Genomic DNA, 17,593 nt, shown 5'->3' on the forward strand with positions numbered 1-17,593 from the left:
TGCCCTTGCATTACTGTCCATTTCACTCTGTAAGATGCAGCTGGGAGAAGGGGCTGACTGGGCTTCAGGGTGGATGGGAACTGGCATCACCATACAGCCAGTGGCAAGTGAATGAGAAGCACCTTGTCTTTTGCTCAGAAAACCTGTGCAAAGTTGTTATGATCCGGTTATTAAAATTATTCAAAATGCCTCTTCTTGAATTAAGATACAAACAAAACCAAATGCCAAAGTCAATAGTATGGGTTTTATTTAATGGCAAATGTGAGACAGAGAGGTAGAAAGAAATAGGGAAAAGGTGGTGGGTAGAAGAAAGAAAGTGACAGAGAGAGACTAAAATAGAAAAAGTATCATTACTCCCTGTAACCCGATGGCGTCCCATCAGTCCAGTTCTTCTGGTCTTCTTGGTGGTGCGGGTTTCCCAGAAAACATAGCATTCAGTGGATTAATATAGGTTCAGGAGATGCCAGGCACCTCCCCTTGGGGTGGAGAAGCTTTGCAGTCTCTTGTAACAGATTTGTTGCCTCACTTGGATCACACGCAATCTTCTGATGGTGGAAGGCCTAAGGAATGAATTAGGGGGGGCACTTTGGGGGTATGTGATGGTTTATGACCCCTTCTCAGCTGTCTCTCACATGAATGTCCTGTGTGTACGTGGTCTTCCCTGGGGGGGGGCAGGGAGTTGGTTACTTCTTTGGTTTGGTGTGGAGAGATTTCACCATCACACACCTGAAACCCTTCTCCCTCATGACCTTGTGAGCCCAGCTAGGGCTGATTCTTAACACAGATACAGTCTTCTTTCCTGAGCCTTGTTTACTTCTCCTCAGATTTGAGATGATTAGACAATAGTCTTATCTCAAGTCCCCAGCCACAGTCCAAACTCCAGTTGTGAGGCACTGGGAGGAGGAGGGTGCTTTGGTGGCCACAGAGAGGCTGTTGCTTCCTTGCAGTTTGACAAAAAGTCTTTCTATGAGTTTGACAATGTTTAAGACATTTCAGTCCATCACAACAGTAACCATTACAAATGCTCTGCTCCAGCATCCTGCTGGATGTCCAGAGCATGCAGAAACACAGGCATGTGAACACGATTGCACCACCCTGCACTGCTTAGGCTAGTGCTGGTGAGGAGGACAAAAATAGTGCCAAAAACAACAATTGAAAGAAAGCTTCTAAAGTCCTGTCTTGGGAATAGGAACCACTGGGCAATCACAGAAATCAGGACAAACCCTTAGCCCCTTTTGAGCCTTATAATGTCTTGATCATTCATTGGCTTAATTTTCTTATATTTAAAACAAAACATTCATATTCATTTTTATTGTCCCTTTTTATTCTCTTCCAGCTTTCTTGCAACTAATGCCAGACTGGGCTATATGCTTGAGTGCATTGCTGATTTTTCTCCCATTCCAAAACACTTTTCTTTGGAGTGACAAAATAACAATTTTCTAACTTAGCTTTCTTGAGCCTCCACAGATATTTGAAAAGGTACTTTTGGAAACATAAGCTCTCAGAAATATTATGTAGACAACTGCACTCTTTTATTCATTGTGTAGGGATGATTGTCAGAATGTGCTGACTAACAGGAATACCTAATGGATGCACCATGCATGCCAGTAGTTTTAAATTTGAAATGATTTCCAGCTGTCTTTTCTGGAATATGAACAGTACCTGCTTTTCTTCTCTATATACTGTATTTCAGATTCTTGCCTTAACAGCCTACATATACTCCTCCTTAAGAAACTCCATAAGCAGTAAATCTTCAAAGTCCCTTCTTCATTGCGCAGTTGAGTAAAAAATTTACATAATTGCTCAGAAGTTATTTCCTGAGCATTAATATGAATCTTGAAGAAAATAACTTAGTCCAAAATCTGCTTGTTTTCCAGTTCAGAGGCCTTATTGAGTCCATTTTCATGTTGTGTGGCCAACAATGCCTTCATATGCTGACTGTTGACTAAACATTTTTAAAAAAACATTTAAAATATTCAAATAATAGAGTCAAATCAATAGAGCATTGCTCTGAATCTGTACAGATATTTTCCAGATAGATATTCAAGACCAATAGAAACAAAATTTTCTCAGCATGGCAGACCAAGTGAATAATACACCAAAAGATTTTTTTTATTTACTTTCTAAAATGTGAATGAACAATGACAAAAAAATTCTAGAAAATGACCACTTCTTCAAACTACTTCTTTGCTTTAATGTAGTAGCCTGGATGTTCCTTGTGTAGAAAAAGAGTGCCTTTGGATGATTTGTAGCCAAATTAGCTTTGGAGATTACTGACCATGCTACAAAGCCTTGCTTTTTGTAGGGGCTAGGGTAAAGTTGGGGCCGTAGTGGGTTCCATAAAGTCACAAGTCTCATGCTGAGATGAAGTAACTATTCAACCTCTACAATTTAATAAATTAGATTTCATGTCACTTCCATTGATTTTTCCCTTAATTTCTCAAAGCTTTCATAACTGCAAATGACAATTAATATTTATATACAACCATAAACCAGACAGAAGCATTCTTTGATTTTTTTTTTTAAACCTTTGCTGGGGTCCTGTGTCTACCCTGCAGTCAGAATGATGATTGTAGCTTGGAAAGCAGTGATAAAGTAATTATGGCAAGCTGGAGCACCACATTAATTAGTCATTTGGCAACTTATCACGTTATTAAGAATGTCTGTATGAAATTTTGGGGTGGCTGTGGAAGCCAGGATAAGTTGCACTTCTGATAATGGCTGTTTGATCCACACCTACCAAAGCATGAGGAAGGGTTTCAGACTCTGTACCAGGATACATAGATATGAAGTTTTTGTTTCCACAATGTGTCATAGAAGCAATGTACTAAAATGCCAGCTAGTTCAGAAATCCATTCACGGATTTCTCCATTAAATAACGGAGAAAAAGCACAAGCATGCATTAGCTATCCCACAGAATATGCAGCCTTCATCACTTCCAGACAAAAATTTAACATTCTAAAGAAATAGCTAGCTGTATATGAGCTGGACAGAGGACATTAGCTTTACCAGCATTGGGAGAAGCTAGGAAAGGACTTACAAAGTTAGCAGAAACACAAATAAGACTTACAAGGATGTGAGAAGAGGAAAAATATTATCACTGCACTTCTTGACGCATAAAAATGGCCATTTGGGTATTACAGTAACTGGACAGGAATTCAGCGAGGCATCTCAAGTGGCAACCATGAGCTCCAGAGTAACTTCCCTTGAGGCCAAGTAGGGATGCTGGTGTAACTAAAGGAAGGGAATTATAATGTCAGGGGACTCACAGTAGGAGGCCTTGAACCTCCAATCCTCCTTGAGCCATTGGAAGACAGAGAAGTTGCCAAGGCTGGAGCATCACTCACACCCAATCTGTCTTGTTTTTGTTTTTTTTTCCCCCTTCTGTATTTTAAATGTAATCTTGAGGAATAAGGCTCTGTAATTTGTCTAAAAGAGGTCCCTCCTTATTGATTTTGATACCACTGTTTCATAAAGTTCTTCATATGCTGGATTTGATGAGGCCATAAAAGTTAACAGTCTATCTCTAGCAGAGCTGCTGAGAGCAGAAGCTTAAAATGGACAAGCTCCAGCTTAAATACTTGAATAAAAATCTAATTCTTACTCCCCTTGAAAAGCTCATTCTACTTTCTGGGATCGGGACAATATTTTTATCACGGAAAAGTATATTTTTTTCATCCTTAACTGCACTCTTTGTTGTTATATATGTTAACATTGGATTCCTAGCCCATAGAAATTTTATTCAATCAAAATGTCTCCAATACCTAGTTAAATCATGCTACAGTCTTGACACAGACATATCCCATAGGAATGAGTGAAGTGTCTACTCATCCAGCATGTCACCATTTCATTTCAAGAGTTCAATTTCAGTGTCTTACTCCTCATCTAAGGACAGATATGTCTGTGTATTCAAGGCATAAAGAGATACCAGTGACACAAGTAAAGGGCAATTTTGTTTGAAAACATTTTATACTAATTCTGTGCAACTGAATAAAAGAAACACAAGACAATTTAAACCCCAGCATTTTCATATTTACTCTGGTTATGTAAGTTACACCACTTTTTATTTTACTGTCTACTCTCCTAGATATACATATAAGGAAAAGCAATAACTCAAAGAGTAGGCAGCAGTATAAATGGATCGCCTTGTTCATTAGTATTGATGCCTCAGGATTTTTAAGATTTTTAGCTTTTTGTAGATTTTAAAGTAGCTGTGTAGTAAATATAGATTTTTATTATAGTCGTATAGTGTCTCACACTTTAGAATAGTAGTTAACACGTACCAAGCCCTATTCCCCACTTCATATCGAATTTTCTAAATTTTTGGGCTTGTTTAGGCTCCTTTCAAGGCAGGACTACAGTAAACACATTCTGTTTAAGAACATACACATTCCATGCCTGAACAACAAGATACCATCATAGTCACAGCAGCCTTCAAGCCTGGAACCTTGGAGAAGCTCCAAAGACAGTATGTGCCATGAAGAAGAGGAAGATGAGGAAGAAAGGGGTCTTGGGACCTCCAACTCAATTTCTGGGGAGGCGTGCCAGGTGGGCAGATTTGGGGAGGATCTGGGGGCAGATAGTTCTTGGATTGGACCATAAACCAAAAAACATCATTAAAGACGTACTCTCTATCTTATCTATACTAAATTCATCTGTGAAAGCTTTTCTCCCAGATCTTTAGGCAACACTATTTTAAGAGATCCATCCCTTATTTCATCAAAGTAGAGCTGCCCTTGATTAGAAAGCAAATATTGTGTTGAATTCAGCACCTCTGAACCAAAACCATTTTTCTACCACAGCTCATCTATCTGTCACACACATCATCTGGTATTTCAAACTATTTTCTGAAAGTGGGAAGACAGATCTATTTCACACTACAGTCACTTTTTTCTTCATCTTACCTCTTTCAGATGCCTTCATTTGATTTCACCTTCTCTATTTATATGTTTTATGAAATTATTCACTGCTAAATCTCATTGAACACATGGTTGCCTTGGCTCAACTTCACCTTGGCTCCAATGATCCTTAACTAAGTGCTCTTAGTTAGACCAGTGCACACACAGCGATGTTCCAGCTCCACTTTCACCCTTTGCTTTCCAGGGCTGGAAATGCATGATTTCCTCCCTGAGGGGATAACACTTGTGAAATACTTGGACAGTATGGTCTTATGATCCTAGAGTATAACTGAACAGTTAAATTAGAGTATAACTGAACACTGTTTATTTAAAGCAGAAATGCATTAACAGCTCAAAATGTGAGGATTTTGCTGTATCAGAAGAGGGTACTGAGAATATGGAGAACTACAGTTCCTTAAAAATACCCCTAGACCATTCCCTTGGAACACACCAAATCACTGCATTTCCCTATAGCTAGCTCAAGACTCCTGCACTAGGTGCTACAAGTTATTTTCACGTTTACACCTGAGAACAGATTGCTAGGCTGAAAACATGCCTAAATAAAAGTTTCTTAGGGGACCAAAGTTGCACGAAATGAGGGGAAAAATGAAGGACTGTTGGACCATAAAAGGACACACTTTCTTCCCTGAAGCAACTGTGGTAAACACTGTGTCTCACCAGAAAAAAAAAAAATAGGTATAAAGCACAAGAAATTAACTGGAATTAATTTAAAATATAAAACACTTTGTCCAGTGGTTAAACATATTTAGCACTTTCTAGTGTTTTAGGACTTGGAATTCATAAGGGGAAGAAAGAGGTTCCCTCTGCTTTCTCCCTGCCAAGATCTGCTCCCCTCTGCTACTGTATTTGTGATGGTTCCAGAAGAGAAAGAAAAAATAGCAGTAAGTATTTTTCAAGATTAGCATTCCTTTCAGAAAAGGAATGTTCAAAATCATAACAGTTTGCACATTTATGCATCTGTCTTTTGCAGACAGTCCTCCAGTGAGTGAAGGAAGGGTGAAATTGACAGGAGCTCATACTGACATCTGCCTTACTGACTTTGTATGTTCACTTCTCCCTAAAGTAGCACAGGCTAATGTTTGCCAAGAAAAAAGTAGCTCTGGAGAATGTCTGTCTGTGTTACCTGCTTGAGCCAGGCTTCTGTGGAGATGTCTGTGGCAGATTGCCAACCATACTCTTGGGAACCCTACAACCCAAGGTTGTATGCTCTAAACAACTGTGTTTTTCAGACTCTACTGCAAGCCTCTAAAGTTTTCAAGCACTACTGTAGACTTCTGCAGTGTGAATTTAAGTATGCTGGCAGCAAGCTTAGTTGTTGTTTGTGGATCCCTTAATAAAATCGTATTGATTCTCCGATAACTGTCATGGAATGAAATCCATTACTCAAGAATTTTGTAGGTCTGCCCTGGAATAAGTGACCTTCCAAGGTGTATTAGAGTATGTTTTATCATTGAACAGGATGTAAGAAGGAAAAAATGCATTCATTTATCAATATATATTTACAGTAACGGAGCAGAATCCCACTTCTGATGCATCATTAAGGTTATAAATAGCATCACCAATTCTTCTCAGCTGCTCCATTGCCCTTGCAGGTTCATTAGGTTTATCAATTAGAACTCACACACCTCCAAAATTTCTTAGAGCTGTGTCTGTCCTGCTGTGACTGTTGCAATCAGAGCAGGACCTCTCAGCACATTTGTTTTGGATTCCATTTCCAGCCCATTGTGTTGTCACTGTTCTTTTTTCCTTGCATCCTGCAAATGCATACTGCAAGATCCCATTCAGTCATCCTTTTTTTTGCCTGTATCCCTTCTCAGGTTCTTCTGGTAAAAGTTTAGTTGTTAGCCTTCCATAAAATACACTTTCAAGTTTTTTCCTGCTTTCTCCAGATTATGGATGAATTAAATGACTGGTTTAGCTATAAAAAGTACATGCCAAGAAAAATGTTAAAGCTGGGAGCTTTTTAGGATACACACAGGTCTTTCTTCCTCTGAATCTGCACAGACTTTGCAGACTTAACTCTACGATAGAAATAGAAAACAAGACGTTTAAAATGGCAGCCTCCACAGTAGTGCATCCTTCTCTCCCAAACACACTTATGTACCACTTACGAGGTTTAAGAGACCCTCAGTGCAGCCTGAATAAAAGGCCTCTCCTCTTTCTTTAATGCCAGCACTAGTAACTGTTCCCTTTTAGGACTTTTTAGAGGAGGTGGCCATGCTACATGACTCGGACTGATGTCAGTGTCTTACCACTACATTTGATCTGTCTGTCAACAATTATTTAACCCAGCACTTTCTGGGATGACACATTGGGAAAGCATTTCCTAAGACTTACTGAGTGAGGTGGGGGTTTCCTGAGTGACTGGGCTTGTTTCAGGAGCAGTCAGCTGCCTAATCAATGGTAGTACCAATGCATATTTTCACTTGGAGCAAATATTTCACTTTCAGACCTGTGAGAATATAAGTCCTTTGATTTCCAATAGCTAGTAAAAGCCAATTTTTAGCAACGTATTTAATCCCTTAAAAGTGCAAATAAGGTATCAAATGTGATGGTAACAGAGAAAAATTGTGACTTCTGGAGGATAATCCCAGTAGACACTGCTTACAACTCTGTGCACCTCAAGGTGCTTGAAACAATTTCATTTCTGGAAACAGTGACGTTTTTGAAAATAACATCTTTACATTCATGCACAATTTCACTGAACACAGTGGTGCACTACATAAATTTAGGGGTCTGATTTCACTACATCTAGATGAAATCTGTGTTTGCCCTGTCACTTTTATACAGCAAGTGCAAGTACGTTGAAAGGATGAGCACAGCTTCTTCTTGCTGCCAGTGTCCCATTCTTGGCATTCATGTTTGTGAGGCAGTGTGGAGAACTAATCAGGGAATGGATTCAGCAGAACAATATCCTGGAAGAATTGGAAATCGGGGTCCCAGCACCATGTACATACACCCACATGTCTGCAGTAGTCTGAGGAGCATCTCAACAGAGGGAATTGCTGGCATATACTGTGGGCTCCTTCTAGTTCATGCATTTGGGCTTCCTTCCTATTACAGCCAAGACATGGGGAATAATAAGGTGCATTCCCAGGTCTCACTGTGAGATGGAACCAAGATATATCCAGTGGTGCTTGTTGAAATCTGGAAGCTCCTGGTTGCTCTCTTTTGTGGAGCTTTTTTGAAGGGTTTGGCTACTTTAATTACTCTGGAGATTAGCTGTACAAGACTGGTTTACTTACTAGAAAAACAAAAATGGTTAAAAAAAATCATGTCTTTTAATTAATTCTTTTTAATTAACCTATCAAAGATAGTATCAAAATATGGAGAAAGACACAAGCAGGCATACTCAGACTCAATGCATTTGTCTTTTGTGGAATGAACTTCACATCCCAGGCACCTGCAGGCAATGGCAAACACCTCCTGGCTCATCACAAAGCTTTCATTATCATATTGATACTCTATAGTTAAAGAAATTTCTAAAGTTGCTGTGTCTCCAAGGAAACTTGTTTAGTTAAGATGCTCTAGGGAAGACTGATGATGAATTTGCATCTTTCTTTGTATTAAGACCCTCTGTGGTGGATTTACTGGCAAAGGGGTGAAGAGGTATGACCTGGTGCAGTATGCAGGGTCCTGTATCCTGCGGTCCATTTGTGACTTCCTGGTTGCACAACTCTTTCATTCAGATTGGACTTACATCTGCCCTCTGAGCAAGCCAGAGCTCATAATTTACAAGCTGCCTTAATTAAGACCTGGCTGTCAGAAGGGACCATCACTGCATGTACATCACCAGGCTGCTGTTGACCAGCTGTACAGATCCAAGGTTTGCAGGAGACAGGCCTTTTCCAGGAGACTTATGCAGGGGAGAGCAATTGCAGCACCTGCTGGCAGCCTTTTCCTGCCTCTGTTAGTGTGAAAGGGGCAGCTATGTGGTGCAAGGGCTCCACTCTTAGAGAAAAATCCATTGTGCTTCTTCACCTATGCTGCCCAACAGGATGAAGTGCAAAGCATGGCTCTAGTTCAAGCAACAATATTGACAGAAGAACATTTTAGGCAACCCTGATGACTGGCTTGTGCTCAAAGACAGACATGGGTGTCTGTGCCATCATTTTTAAAAAGTGGTCCAGACTGTGTTCAAGCTGCAGTGCAGTGTAAATACTAACTCATGAAAAGCCTTAACAGTGACTTCCCTGTGTCTGTACTGGGAACCAGCAGCAGTACAAATGACTGATCCCTCCAGGTCAGGCTGGCTTAGTATGCTGCCCCTCGACTGAATTGTGTCTTTCATAGAAACATTCTCATTAAATCCAAATGATCACAGAACCCAAACAGCCATATTACTGCAGTGCTTGGAAGCTCCGAGTCACTACAACTCCTTTTGGCCTTTTAATTTTCACAGTTTTTGATGTAAAGAGTAAATAAAATAATTAATTAGCCCTCAGAGTGTGAACTTGGCTTTTCATCATTTCCATCCTGGCTGACTGGTCATAAAGAGTGCATGGACTGCTTTTCTGTCTGGTACCATTCTACCTCTCTTCTCCAAAACAGCTATACTGGCGCCGTCACAGATCAATGCCCAGAGTCTGGGGGGTGGCAGTAATTTCTCCCATTTCCTAAAATGTCAAATGGAGCTAGTTTTGGTTTCCTTCCTGTTGCTTACACTAATTTGCAATGCTGAACTGGTGCTTTAGGAGGTGGAAGCAGTTTAAAAGCCCTATAGAGTTCTAGTCTCACCTTCCTGAAGCACTGCAGGCTTTGGAAACTGCCTTTTGCGTTTTGCTGTGACATCAGAGCTGTGTGCTGTGTCATTGCGTGACAGAGGAGAGTGCCCGCTTTTAATGATCTTGAACCCTATTCATTATGCTAGTTGTATCAGTGACTAGTTTCTCAAAAGTCTTTACAGGATGCCTTTGAGCTTACTGAGCTGTTATTTTTAAGATCTTTAATAGGGGTGAAGGAATAGAATAAGAAAGAAAAGATCTTCCTAGCACAGCCTACAGACACAAACTTAAGGTTTAAACCTTGACCATGCAGTAGAGGAAGTATATTTCTTCTTCAGATTCATAACCCCACTCTCCTCTCCCCTTTCCTCAAAATCAAATTCTGATAAATAGATATTGGGCGGTTCTTTACTCAGCAGGAGTTAATGGAGCTCCAGGTGATGGAGCCGCACACCCAGGACATTGGTGTGCTCTGATAATAGCACTGCCCTGCTTCTCACTTTGCTTTGCCTCCACCTGACATGTTACATCCTTGCAAAGCCTCATGCAGACATGTTTGAACTCATTTGGAGCTAACAACGTTGATTTGCATTCTGCAAGTAAAACAATCAATATAAAACAGGCTGAGATCAATCTGGTGTCCCTGCAAGAAAAGATACTCTAGTGTAATTGACTTTAAGAACTGCACTTTTACACAAGGTCCTTGTGTAAATCAGAAGTCTAGCAAGCAAGATCACAAAGAATTAGGCAACCGAGTTCTCAAAACCTTACTCATAAACACCCAAAAAACGCAAGTAAAATTTTCACCAGGTGGATATTAAAGCCTGCACCATTAGGACCTACTATAAATGCACAGTGGACACTTGGAGGGTGGAGAGAAGGTGCGTGCATGTGACAGGCAATGTGCACACACAGCTGTAGCTGTTTTGCTGGCACAGGTGCACAGGCGTGGGCAGGTACCCCTTATAGGATGTGCCATGAGTGCAAAGATCAGGGAGCTTCCAGCAGCAAATCTGGGCTTACTGCAGAGGAGGGGAGAGAAAGTAGAGTGATGTAAGAGTATCAACTGATCCCAGGGAGGAAGGGAGACCATGGAGAAGCCACTCAGATAGTCCGGGTGAGCGAGGGATGGATAGAGACTGGTGAAATTCAGGGAGGTTGAATGCAAGCCAGGAAGTGCGTGACTTCAAGAAGAGCATAGGGATCTCTGCCCTTTTCTCTTGTTCCCAGTATAGCCTGCAAATTAGGACACTAAGAAATAAACAGATGTTGCTTTAGACCTATTCACCCCTTTCTGAATGACATAGATCATAGCTCCAAGACCCAGATTCTTTGGACCTATAAGGGATTAAAATAATCAGTTTGAGAACAAAATGTATATACAACCATTAAGAATTGTGTTTTCCAGAGGGCATTTACAGTGCAATGTTTTGCTATGTTGATATTATGTATAAAATAATATCTCTCTGGCATTGGATAACTGCTGGAAAGTTTAAATGTTTTGAAGCCAAACTTACTTGCCAGTTCTAACTTTTTATTTTTTTATCTTGCTCATGTTCTATGAACAGGACAAGAATAATTCACTTTTATTATATCTTATTTCCTGACCTGGCACCTGATAATGCTTTGTTCTAAGAAAAGGCTTTCTAAGATCAGATGCTGAAGATGCATTTGAAAAGAAGTGTTTGTGTTTGTATGAGCAGTGTGATGGAGAAACAAGAAGAGAATGGACATGATAGTCTTCCAAATGCTATTTCATGCATAGAGAACTTGAGTTTCTCCTAATTTTGCTTTTTCTTGAGGTAAAGGTGGATATAAGGCTCAAAATAGCCCTGTCAGTTCAGAAACCCCTACTTTTTTTCTTTTTTTTCTTTTTTTTTCTTTTTTCTTTTTTTTTTTTTAATAAGAGTTAAAGATCTCATTTCTAATTTCTAATGATGAGAAGTCTTGTTCTGAAAACCTGTTAATTAATTTTGACTTACAAACCTCTGGGGATTTAACAGTCTTTCTTTTTTATTTTTTTTCCCCAAGGCATTGCCAATGCATTAAGCATTTTGTTTAGTAACCTTGAACGCACATCCATAAATCAAATATTTATACTACTCATGATCCATGAAAAATAGGGTCATGAGTAAATCTGGAATACATCAGATATGGACGTATGTTCTATCTGTCATAGTGTTCTATATTTTCCCGTGTTCAAGTTTCTGCTTATGAGTTTTTTCTTCAGAATTTACTGTTAGAATAAAACATGATATGACATATAGTTTGAGAAACTAAAATTCCTATTGCATAGGAATTTTCAAAATGAAAAAAAAAAGAGCCCTATTTAAAAAGAATGTATGTTCTTGCTCTCTCTCTCAGCCCCATTAACAAACAAACAAATAAACAAAAATGCAAAAAGAATTCTTCACATTTCAGAAGTCAAGCACTATTTTATTTCTGCCTTCTCAAGCAGCTCTTAAGCCCAAAACCTTTGTAACAGTGGCATTTCAATGATCAGAAAGCTAAGCAGGTCCAAGGTCTGGAAGTCAATGCCCTAAACAGGGAGCCTTGCCAGAAGACTCCAAGGCTGGGAGCACCATCTTAGCCTGCTGGGTGGATTGCTGGCAAGCCAGATATCCTGGTATCACTGGCAATCTCCCCACTACCCCCTCCTTTGGCTGTCCATGTCCCGTTGGTGTTTTCTTACCCGCTAAGTTTCTGGGGCGAGGGGAGGGGGGAAAATATATTCTGCTCTCCCAAGTCCAGGTGAGCATCCTCTTTCATAATTCTGAAAGAGTGACCACCAACTCAGAGGGAAATAACATTCTGAATATTGAAAACATTTCTAGGAAACTACTTTGTAAACCACATGAGTGGCTCAAAGCAAACAAACAAAACCCAAAAACTGATGAGACCGATAATGCAGGGAGAAGCACAGAGAGAAACATCAGCTTTTCCACTGGTGAATGAGACCACACAGTGAGATATTGTTTTGTGTCTACAACATGATGCCACTACCTGTCTTCCTGCAGGCTAGTGCTCAGATCCTGAGACAGAGGACGACGAAGATCATTGCTGTGGACCAGGCTGCCTATCCCAGGTTCAGCTTTCATTGTGTTGTGAGGAATTGGCAGTTCTTTGCCCATATTTCTCACTGAAAGAGAGTCAGTCATTTTTTGTCAGTCCCAGTCTTCTTACTTCCCTTTTTACCTTGTGAATGTGATTTGACCCAAAAACATAATAAATGTGTAATTGCCTCTTTTACCAGACTTATTAGTTCTCTGACAATGCTCCATCCCAACCGCTTGCTGCTGCTTGCCTCTTCATATGGTGAAGCTGAATGTCTTGCACTTGAATCACAGTGAAACAGCATTTTCCTAAAAGGTGCTGAATAGTATGATTGGAAACACAATAAATATGTTGTTGGGAATAAATTAGCTTTATTTTCATTTTTTTGTTCTGGGATATTCAAAACAAGTGAAAGCTGTTATTTTATCATAGATGGAAGAACCTAACACCTTTCAGTTTACTAGTAGTCAGGGAAGATGTCTAGGTATTTAGAAAATCCCAGTGGTGATCTATTGGAGAAACTGCTAGCTTGTGCAAAATCTGTTCATTTCTTCTGAGAGTGCATTCCAAACAAAGAACAAAGTCAGACACTTACTCTTCATTTGCTGTGGATAAATAACTCCTTTCAGTAGTAATGGCAGTCAAGTTTATAAAAAATGAAAGTTGTATACTATGTAATTGTCTTTTGGTTCTGCTTTAGACTTCATTTATGACTTAAATCAGTTTGCAGTTATCAGTTCCTTCCTGTTGAGATGTGTAATCTGCAAGGCAAAAAGAGAAGTTGAAACAGTCTCCATTAGCTGAGTTTCCTCTTGAACACGTACTGCCATTTCTGAGGTACGTTAATTATCAGTTAGGATTATCAATCTCAGTGCCGGGTGGAAATAAGAAAGTAAAAAGCTAATTCAAACAAAATACAACAAAAAACCCCTCTTATTAAAAAATGGAGATCGACAAAAATTTTCAGAAATCTGTGAATCTTTTTTTTTCATAATTGTTTACAGAGAGAAGAAATCCTCCTTGCAAAAGCATTCCCACAAAATGAAAATATTCTTTCGGAGGATATTGTTTAAATGTTGCTCAACATTAGCAAACTGTAAGCATCAAACCCATTTTGGTATATACTTGCTCCTCAATGGCCTGTTTCCCACGCACTGATTCTGCTGTGAAACATCTTGCTCCCTGAGGCCCAGGGTAGGAAATGCTGTCAGCATTTTGGTGTAGCTCTGTAGAGACTGTTGACTGTGTCAATTGTTTGCTAATCTCTTGGCTGAGCTGTCATTTGTTGAGCACAGCACTTTTAGGAGTGGTCCAAGATGACCACACTTTTTTGTTATCTTTAGCTAGCCCCTCAGGCTGATCTCAGGTTTTTAAGTGCTTTGTCATCTGATGTCCCACTGTCAGGACCTCATATATTTTAGCTTATCTGATCAGTTAGTTTGAATGTTACAGTTTTTTGCTGAAGACTTAATGTTGTTTAGTGTTTGACTTTACCATATATATACATACATGCACACAAGTATGTTATAATCTGGTGGAAAAAGCCATAACTGAAGGTGAAGCAAAATGTTTTCAGAGCTAAAGAATGTCGTAAAGAACGTTCTAGTCGCCCAGAATAGCATACCTCTGCTTAATAAGAAAATGTTAATAAAGGTAACATATCAAGGACTGCTGCAAAGGGGAGGATGCAAACTTGAGATGGAACCAGTTCAAGAATGAGTTATTGCTGTAACTGATGTTTGATTAATATGCAATCAGCTGTATACCACAATCCTTACCCAAAGTTGGCCAATGGAAGGAACACCTGTACTGAAAGTACAGCAGTAATAAAAGGAAGAAAGGATGCTGTGTAGGTGACTAGCCACACAGGACAAAAATGCCTGCTGCTACCTGAATAGACAGGAGTCTGCAGGTAGTGTTAGTGTAGGATAACAGTAAAGGTCGGTCACATATACACTTTTTTGAAAAGGAGAACGCTTTGTGCTCTCATTTTTCATGTTGAGTGAGTGAGAAGACTAACCAGGTCTCTTTTTGTCTCTCCAAGCCAAAAAAAAAGGCAGGACATGAGCTCAAGCTACAGATTTTAATTTTTTGTGTGTGTGCTTTGTAATCTTCTGACCAGTGGGAAATATAATAGCTCCTGGATTGCTGGGCAAAAGCAAAGCATTAGAAGTGGAGTAGATCTAGCAGGTATTCGGAACTGTCCCAAGACTCTTCTGCTTTAAATTCAAGACATTTATGGGTTGTCTATGACTGATACTCAACAGTTCTTAAGAAGAACTATCCAAGTAGTCTCTTTTGCTCATTAACTGTCATGTCAAGAATATCTCAGGGGAAAAAAAAGAAAGAAAAAAGAAGTGATTCCAGCATAAAATTAATGTGAGTGAGAGAGGAATTGAGTTGTGTGTTTTGACAATTTTCTCTTGCTGTAGTAGTCAAGCTTATTTTGACTGGCACAAATTTTAGCATATTAGTAGCAAATGTGAATTGCTTTGTGAAATGGAAATGTAATCAAGTGCACCCATTGTTGCAGTCTGTCATTATAATTCAATACATTCCTTGGATTCTGTTTATATAGTACTTTTGGCTAAAATAACAAATGTACTTTTTTATTTTTATAAGTATCATGGGGAGGCAGGCAAGTTAAATTATCAAGTTAAAAATACACTACTAAGACTCTTAAAGGTGACTAAAAAAAAAATTTTTTTTTTTTTCCACACACTGCCCAACTATTGTATTTTTAAACTCTGAAAACTAAAAGGCTGAAAGTCAAGCTCCTTCATTTTCAGTACTTGTTTTCTTATTATTTTCAGCACTCTTTGTAGTTCTTCTCCACTTGTGATTTCTGGCTTCAACATCAGCCACAGAAAATGCCAGAAAACTATGTTCATTCCCCTAATCCCTTAAACATCTCTGCACAACCACACAGTTTTTGGTAGAGAACATTTGAACAGTAGACAAATCACTTGGGATACTTTTATGGAGTTTTTGAAGATGTAAACCGTGAATTAATTTCTTCATCTCCTGTTAGTCTGCTTCTACTCGAGGGCTGGAATTCATCTGCTCAAATTGGGCTTCCTCCTGAGATGGCGTGAGAATCTACTTATCCGTTGTTGACTTTATAGCCTTTGAAAATTCTTACTGTCTATTAAGATATCTAAAATTAGATGCTCAAAATCTCTAGGTACACAGATCACCTGTCCTGCATATTCATAGTGCAGGTGTCTACTTTTTTATGACCTTTGAATGCCCTGCTTCTTAGACACCTAAATTGCACATGTAGTGTCTTTAAAACCCGAGCAACCAGCTCTTCTGAAGCAGTTTTCTTCATTAGTGAGAAGCTAATTAGTGATACCATCTGTGTTTCTTCTGGCTCAAGTGGAGGGCAGAGCAGGAGCAGTTTTTCACGATACACATTATTTAGTATATGATGAGGCAGGTAGGTTGGTGAGAGTCGGCAGAAAGGCTTAGCTGGTATCCATAACAAGAACAAACAAGAGCTAGAGATAGTTTGAAATGCTTTTAGGAAGTTATTATTAAGGCTTGGACAAGGAAGGGAAAATGAATGGATGAGTTCTGGGGAGGCCTGAGACAAGACCTGAAAGAAAATTGAATATTTGTACTGAGACGTGATCACAAGACGTGGTATACTGAAGACACAGCTTAGGAGGAGATTCTCCTCTGAAGCCCTCCTCCACTTTAGGTTCTTAGGCTTCACAGATAAGGCTGTTTAGACTGAACATTGACAGTATAAATACTTCTGGTCCTCAGCAGACCATGGACTTATTGAACACTTGAACTGTGGCAATGAATAACAGAGCAATATAAGAATAAGGAGAGGAAACAGAGTGAAGATGAGAAGTTGTGCACATTACCAAGAAGGTGAAAAAGAATATTCTCCTGATGAAAACCGTTTTTATCATGCTTCTGAGGATACCAACATACATAACTGCTGATACATGTTTCCTAGGCCTTTCTCCTGAGCTGTGTCAGGAATTCAGGAGTCATTTGGAAAGCTGTGGAGTATTGTCACTGGATCTCAGAAAACTGTTTTATCCTGTTCTGTCCTATTCTACTTCATCAAGAAAAGTCTACCTACATGGCTAGGGCATGCTCTTCTTTCCAAGGACAGCTGGAGAACACAGAGTGTGTCATGTCTGAAAATGATCCTACTATCTACAGCTGATTTTTGTCACATGAAATGCAGGTGTCCTGCCGGGCTCCAGTGCCCGATTGTTTCAGGTACCTAACCTCTGACAGATGAGTCCTAGTCTCTGAGTCCCATTTGAAGATACAATTTGAAGACCTGTTTTTAGCTTACCACTTTTATTAATTTAGGTGGTTTAACTGTCTATTATGCTCAGTCTTAAAACAAGGCTAATTGATGCATGACTAACAGTTGTTTCCAATTGTGGTCTCTATACTACATCAGCTATGTTTGACTAAATAGACTGCATTGTTCAAAACCCCAAAATCTTTCCTACTGTTTCTTAAACAATTTTTGGTACTTGAAATGTTTCCATTTAAAAAAAGAAATCATCAAACAAAGGGACCTGCTAATAGAGTTGCTGACGCTTCTCAATTTTTGCTAACAGCAAGGATCGACTTTTTGGAACTTCACTCAAAGAAGAAAGACAAATATTTTATTTATACAGCTCATTATTTATATTTGGTGTCATGGGTGCCCTTTTATTTCTGTACTGGCTTCTAAATCTCTTCAAAGAGAACTGCAGCTCTAAGCATATGCTATTCCTTGATCCTGGCAGAGTCCTACAGAGAAGTTTGATAAAGCAGACAGTTAGCATCAATTCTGCATTGAAAGATCCATCTTTCTGGTTTATCCTGTTTCTTATTTTTAATCTTTTATAAAATTTCATTTCCAAGCCATAGGAATGT

This window comes from Neopelma chrysocephalum, unplaced genomic scaffold (assembly GCF_003984885.1).
Source record: "Neopelma chrysocephalum unplaced genomic scaffold, ASM398488v2 Primary Assembly neopelma1_23b, whole genome shotgun sequence".
Taxonomy (NCBI): domain Eukaryota; kingdom Metazoa; phylum Chordata; class Aves; order Passeriformes; family Pipridae; genus Neopelma; species Neopelma chrysocephalum.